The sequence below is a fragment of the Camelus ferus genome, chromosome 14, assembly GCF_009834535.1.
Source record: "Camelus ferus isolate YT-003-E chromosome 14, BCGSAC_Cfer_1.0, whole genome shotgun sequence".
Classification (NCBI taxonomy): Eukaryota; Metazoa; Chordata; class Mammalia; order Artiodactyla; family Camelidae; genus Camelus; species Camelus ferus.
In genome coordinates, this window is record NC_045709.1 from 53737090 (window position 1) to 53743572 (window position 6483).

The window sequence follows — 6483 nt, forward strand, 5'->3', positions numbered from 1 at the left end:
GACCTTTCTGGGCTTTAATTTCTTCATATATAAAATTGAGTTATCATAGCCAGTCAGCAGGCTCACAAGATTTTTGTGAGAATCAAATGAAACTTTGTAGGGAGAAATATTTTAGAAAGTGCTACCCAAATATGTTACAATTTTATTGTTCTTCCTGAAGAACTGATATCTTAACAAATATGACTTGCACAATATAATATTTTCAGTTCCTTCTCTTGCAGCCAGGGAACAAAGAGAAGATTCAAATACAGTAAACATATCCACTTCCATTTCCTCCACTGTAGGTTAACTTTTCCTATTTATATTTTTACAACCGTACTGGAAACATATCCTTAATTGTGAACTTCCTCAAACACTTTTATGGACGCAGACGGGGTGTGTTAAATCAAGTAGAACTTTAGCAAGAAGGAGCTAATTTGTTCCTGAAAGGTGATTTCATGGGAAACTAGAGAGGTTTGTTAATTTTTTCTGTAAACAATAATAGCAGCTTACATGATTGAATCCTTATTGTAGGCTCAATTCTGTGCTAAGTGCTTAAATGCATTTTCTTTTAAAATACAACAAAGCTGTGGGATAGATACCCACTATCTGCATTTTTTGAAGAGAAGGCACTGGGGTTTAAGGAGGTTGAAGACCTCACAAGCGAGCAGTAGTTGAACTGAGATTCTCACCCAGGAAGCCTGAGTGCTAAGCCCACATGCTTGTCTCCTACGCTGCAAAATATTCAGTTAGATTTCAGGATACATCAAATTTATGAGAAATCCAGTAAGCCTGGAGAAAAAAATGATTATTTTGAATTTTTATTGTAATGATTAATCATTTCTTCCAGGATTTTCTTTTTTTCCTTGATATTCTCTTTAAAGTGATCTAGTCTATGCTTAATTCATTACTCTTATATCTTTACTAAAAAGTCCTTTACTGTCATTTCCACTTCTCAAGTCTGCTGCTTCTTATGCTATGATCAGTGTGATTGTTTCTTAATCCTATGTCCATAGTTGTATTATTTTTCATTACCACATTTTCAACTTGATTTGAGCGATTAGCATCCCACCTCCTTAAATTTTAAAATGTTAATTGTGTTTTTTGACATCTTGTGATAGTCTTGAGCTCCAAATTGAAAGCAGCACTGTTTAACCAGACTCGAGTTGCCCATAATTTTTTTTTTCTTTTTTCTTTGAACTAAAATTCATTCAGCTTTTTTGAGTGAAGAGCTTATGAGCCTGTGCAGGTGTTCTTTCCTCATTACAAAATGTCTATTTCTGAAAATAAGTAAAATCACATCAAGAAATGTGCTTTCAGTTTACAGAGGGGTTGCAGTTTACAGATTCACAATAGAATTTCTTAAAAAGTAATCTTTCCTTAGATCATTAAAATATCATTTGATTTATAAACAACTAAACAACATACATATTAGTGAAGTGTGAGACACCTAACTTAAAGTTGGCCAGCATTAGGAAATATGTCAAAAGACAATGTTTGATCTTTTTAAAAACTTGTGTAAATTATTGTTTTGTGGGACAAAATCTTACACACACACACAAACACTTTGTATATATGATATGCACATAAATTCTATAGATAAATGATATACACATATATACATATACATATAATTAATCGAAAATGGAATGTGACCTGAATCTTTAACTAAATTTCTAACTGAATGTTATATCTGTATATATCTGGATAAATGTTCCATCACTTTTCAAAGAAGATGTTCTTGTATGTGGAATACGTTATTGGTCATAGAGCTATCCTAGACTTAACCTTACCTATTACCTTTTGTCAGTCTTAAGTCCTTTGTTCTACATTCATGTGTTTTACAGCACTTAATGGTGTGTCTGGCACTTAGCAAACACTTGACAAATGCTGGCTATGCATGTCCTTCTCATTCTCAATTGCACACTTCAAATCTAAGATATCATTTCCTGTCTATTAGAATATGTCTCCTTTGCTACGATCTCTTCCCTCCCCATCCTTAATATAAAACTGTACATGCAACAGCCCTCTATAAAAGGCTTTCAAGGACTCTGCCTTCAAACTCTAACTTCTCTTTCAATTTAGCTTTTATCGACTTCCCCACCCTCTTTCCCACCCTACCCCTGCATGGAACCTCTGCTAAAACATCACTGGTCTACTCATAGTTTTCCACACCCAATCTGCACAGCTTCATGCACTTGTTCCCTTTGTCTACAATTCCCTACTTTCCTCTCCATGGACCTCAGGGCTCCCTCTCCAATATCAAATTCCTTCAACAATGATTGATTCTCCAGTAAGCATGTTACCGAGTCCAAACTCATTCTGCTCGCCACACAACAGGCCAATAAATTGGAAGATGAGGTTCTGGGGGCAAGAATTGCTATTTTATTCGAAAAGCTGGCAGACTGAGAAGATGGCAAACTAATGTCCTGGAGAACTATCTTTCCCAGGTCAGAATTCAGGCTTCTTTTATACTAAAAGTGGAGGGATGTGGTTAGTTGTTGCAAACTTCTTGGTGTCAGAACCCTTTGTTCTTGGAATCCTTTGTTCTTGCAGCTGTCCACGTGGGTTAGGTCACAGTGCCTCTGTAAAACCTCCAACAAAACAAAACTTATTTTCTATTCTGCAACTTGTTATCTTTATATGAGTGCAAAAGTGTTAATATCCTTAAAGGTCAGAACCTTGAGAATAGGGTCTCCTGTGTATTTCAGACTATAGGCAACATTCTTTTACAAAAGGCACGAGCTAGCAAGACTAAGCCTAGAAAACAGTGCATGGGGTTAAAGCCAAAGAAACAGATCTGATATGGAGCCAGATGAGTTCTTTTCTATTACAAGAATTCACTTACTTCTCCTTGTACCGTAGCCTTTTTCACATATGTCCTGTTTCCTCTGAGAGGTGATGTCTTTTGAAGGCACGATCACCTTAACTTTGCCTTCTACTTAGTATGTCATCCATATGAGTTGCCAGGCTTCTCCTCACTAAAGTCAGAACTCTCTGGACTCACAGAGCAGTTATGTATTAGTGTCTTGCTTTGCCTCGCTTTTCCATCTAGATGTGTCCAGGGCTCCTTGACTTTATCACACTGGGTCCTGGCTCTCTTCTCAGAGCAGAGACAATTAGGCCTAGACACTGCTCTCTAGAACCATCTTCTTTACTTTTTTAACCTGAAATGAACCTAAAATTAACCAGGCCAGTGGGCAACTGCTCATTTCTGTTTCCTGTGAAGTATTTTGTCAAGAATTGCTTTTTACCTATCTATGTTGTCTTCTTAAGGATCCTTATTCTCCTCTTAACTCCTAACTTAAGTTTCAGTAAGCAATTAGAATAGAATTCTTTTATTTCTTTCTGAACCACCTTTGATAGCTCTTAGAAAAAAAAAGAAAGAAAAAAAGGCAAAACTTATTTTGGGGCACATTTGAACCGATTCATTCACAATTATTCAAGAAAAAGGGGCTGAATATAAAACATTGTAAAATTTATATTTACAATAATCCACCCCTCCTCCTCTCATCTGTTTGGTGAAACCAGACTCTTTGTTAATTATATCCAGTTAGTTTACTGGGAGAAACATCCAATTTAGAAACATTTAGTTTTACTAAAAGAAACAAAATACAACTACAACAGAAGAGAAAAACTGCTTTAATATACTCATGGACTTTTTACTGCTTCAGTGAGCAGGTGAGGAAGAGAAGCAATTCTTTATTTCCAAATTATAAAGTACGATCAAATTTGAAGCTGTGAAAATATTGAACTTTTGCTAGAAAAAAAATAAATGATTTGAAGCCCTAGTGATCACACAGAGAATCCAGACAATTTGACAGCTATGAATTTATCTCACTTGTGAATGAATAACCTTTGTAACTCGCTTGGGACTTAAATATTCCAAACACATTTCCCTGGAAACACTTCAAAAGGCATAGTTCATTCCTGTCTTTACTAAACAGCTCCTTTGGCTACCTTTAGTTTGCTAGCTTTGTGGTTTGAGTACAGGCTTGAAAGTTTGCAAATTAACATAGTTAAAGCTTGCCAGTGGGTTTTACTCCTGTAAGAGTGAAACAAGATTAACTCTTTGATTATTTTACGGTCTAAACAGCCTCTTTTACCTCCGTAATAAGGGAACCTCATTGATACGATTTACAAAATTCTGGCTCTGTCTCTGAGCTAAAGTTCAATCTATTAGTATTTAAAGGAAGAAATAGTTACACCAAAGGGCATGTAACAGACCAGAATGACACCCAATTTCGCTGTGCTCCACGTAGCTCTTAGAGACTTGCTGAAAACAAACTCATTTTTAAAGACCGTGCCAGGATTGCAGGTCAAGTGTAATGATAGTTTTTGAAAACGTTTCTTGCATGTATTTTTTCGGGATCAAAGAATACAAATGCACTTCCTGCATTGTGCTAGGTTCTGACCATTGTGGGTCAAGTTGTCCTGTTTCTTCACACTTGGAACTGATTCGTTTTTCCTTAACCCCTACGTAGCAGGTACCCTCTGAAAATTGATGATGTCGTTACATCCCTGCCCACTAACATGCCAAACCACATCCTACATTTGCTCAATATTTCAAATACTGCATTAAAACATGCAATTAAGGCATTAATATTCAATTTAAAAATATGCTTGTTTGGGGGTAACTTTGAAAATTTTTTTTCACGTACAAGACTGTAGGCTTTACTACTGTCATTCTCTGGGAAGGTTTCATGAAGAAGGAGACACTTCAGCTCAGATGAGAAAAGAGACTTGTCAATTCCAGGTTTGATGATATTTATGGAAATACACTTAGTTTAGAGTTAAAATAAATTTTTAAACTTTGACTTTTAGGAACTAAAATTTAACTCACATTGACTTTTTCTGACCTTATTAAAAGTAGCTATTCATTTTAATTCAATTTGCTTTGTAAGTCTCTTTTATTTAAAAATAAATATGCCCTTGTGTCTTTAACAAAGGGTAAGGGAAATAGCTCAGGATAAACATTTCCTTCCCCAAACCCTTCTTTTCAGCTCATTCTTAAAGGCCCTCACTGGAAATCTGTTGATGTCTTAGACCACTTCTACCAGGTTCTCTTCCTGCCAAGGATCTCTGTGTCTGTCACACGTGCTGACTGATGAGAGAATTGCAACCATCATCTTTACTTAACTGGCTAACTCACCATCTCCATCCTCTGCACTGGCTTCCCTCCTGTAATTCCAGGGGTATGTTCCATGCATAAACATCTTCCTGCTATCTGCTTCTAAAATGAGCTTTTCCTCTTGGCTGTCCCACTTCAGTTCATGATACCCTGAGGCAGTAAGATAGAATTTTCTTTGCTAGAGGTCATTTTATTGCAAGGAACAGACATCCTTTCAAACTAGCTTAAGCCAAAGGGGACATTTGAGGAAGGATGCACAGTACTTAACTGACTCACAGGCAGGAAGTGCTTCCGGGTCTCACGAGGGAACCAGGAACTGGTGAGTAAGCCAGACCAAGGCTGGTTTTAACATGTCTTGCCATTGATTTTCTGTATCTGCCAAGTTCTCATTCTTCTCCTTTTCTCTGTCTCAGCTGTTTCCTTTACTGTGTTTGCACATGCCCCCTTGATAGTATAACCGAGCTGGACCCATTACCCATCTCCCCTCTGGCCCCCATGTTCTCCACCTGCCTCTTCTCTGCAGAAAAAATTTAGCCTCCTACACTTTCCCTGAGTTCCAAAGAATAAATTTAATCAGAGAAATGAGAAAATGCAGAAAGAAAGGAAAATAGTCAAGCAAGACAAAATAATAATAGTTTAGCCATTAAACAAAGTCAAGGACATTTAGTTCCTTCTCAGGGGCTATAAATAATATTCTGAGCTATGTCCTTTGTTTAACAGAGACAGAAACGCCCACCAGCTGGGAGAAGTTAACTGTATGCTGCCCACAAGCACGTAGACCCCAGACAGGTTGGAACCAGAAGGTTGATAATGTTGACTCCTAATTACCTCACCACCAGCCAATGAGAAGAATGTCCTCAAGTTGATCAGGCACCCCCCCCCCCCCCCGCCGTCTTTAAAAACCTTTCCCTGAAAGCCATCAGGGAGTTCAGGTCTTCTGAGCACTAGATTTCTAGACTCCCTGCTTGGTGCCCTGCCATAAACACTGAACTTCCCTTCACCACAACCCGATGTCAGTACATGGGCTTTACCGCATGCAGGCAAGAGAACCCAAGTTTGGTTTGGTAACACAGATTCCTCCAAATGGCTCTCTCTGCCCTGAATCTCCTTAACATTCATTGACATCTGCAGCTGTCAACCTTCCCTGATTTCATTTCCAAATTTCTGGATTTGGATGGCCTGCAATGGCCTCAGGCAGTCTTCAGTGCCCTGCCCGTTGCAATCCAAGCTAGGTTAAAAGAGGGATGAGTGAGGCAGTGTAAGTACGATGTGCTATAAAGAGCTATGCGCCATTGCTGTGAAGGGCCAATTTGGATAGGGGAACAGGAGCTGAGGTGCACCCTTCTGTTATCTACCACATAGTTGAAAGAACA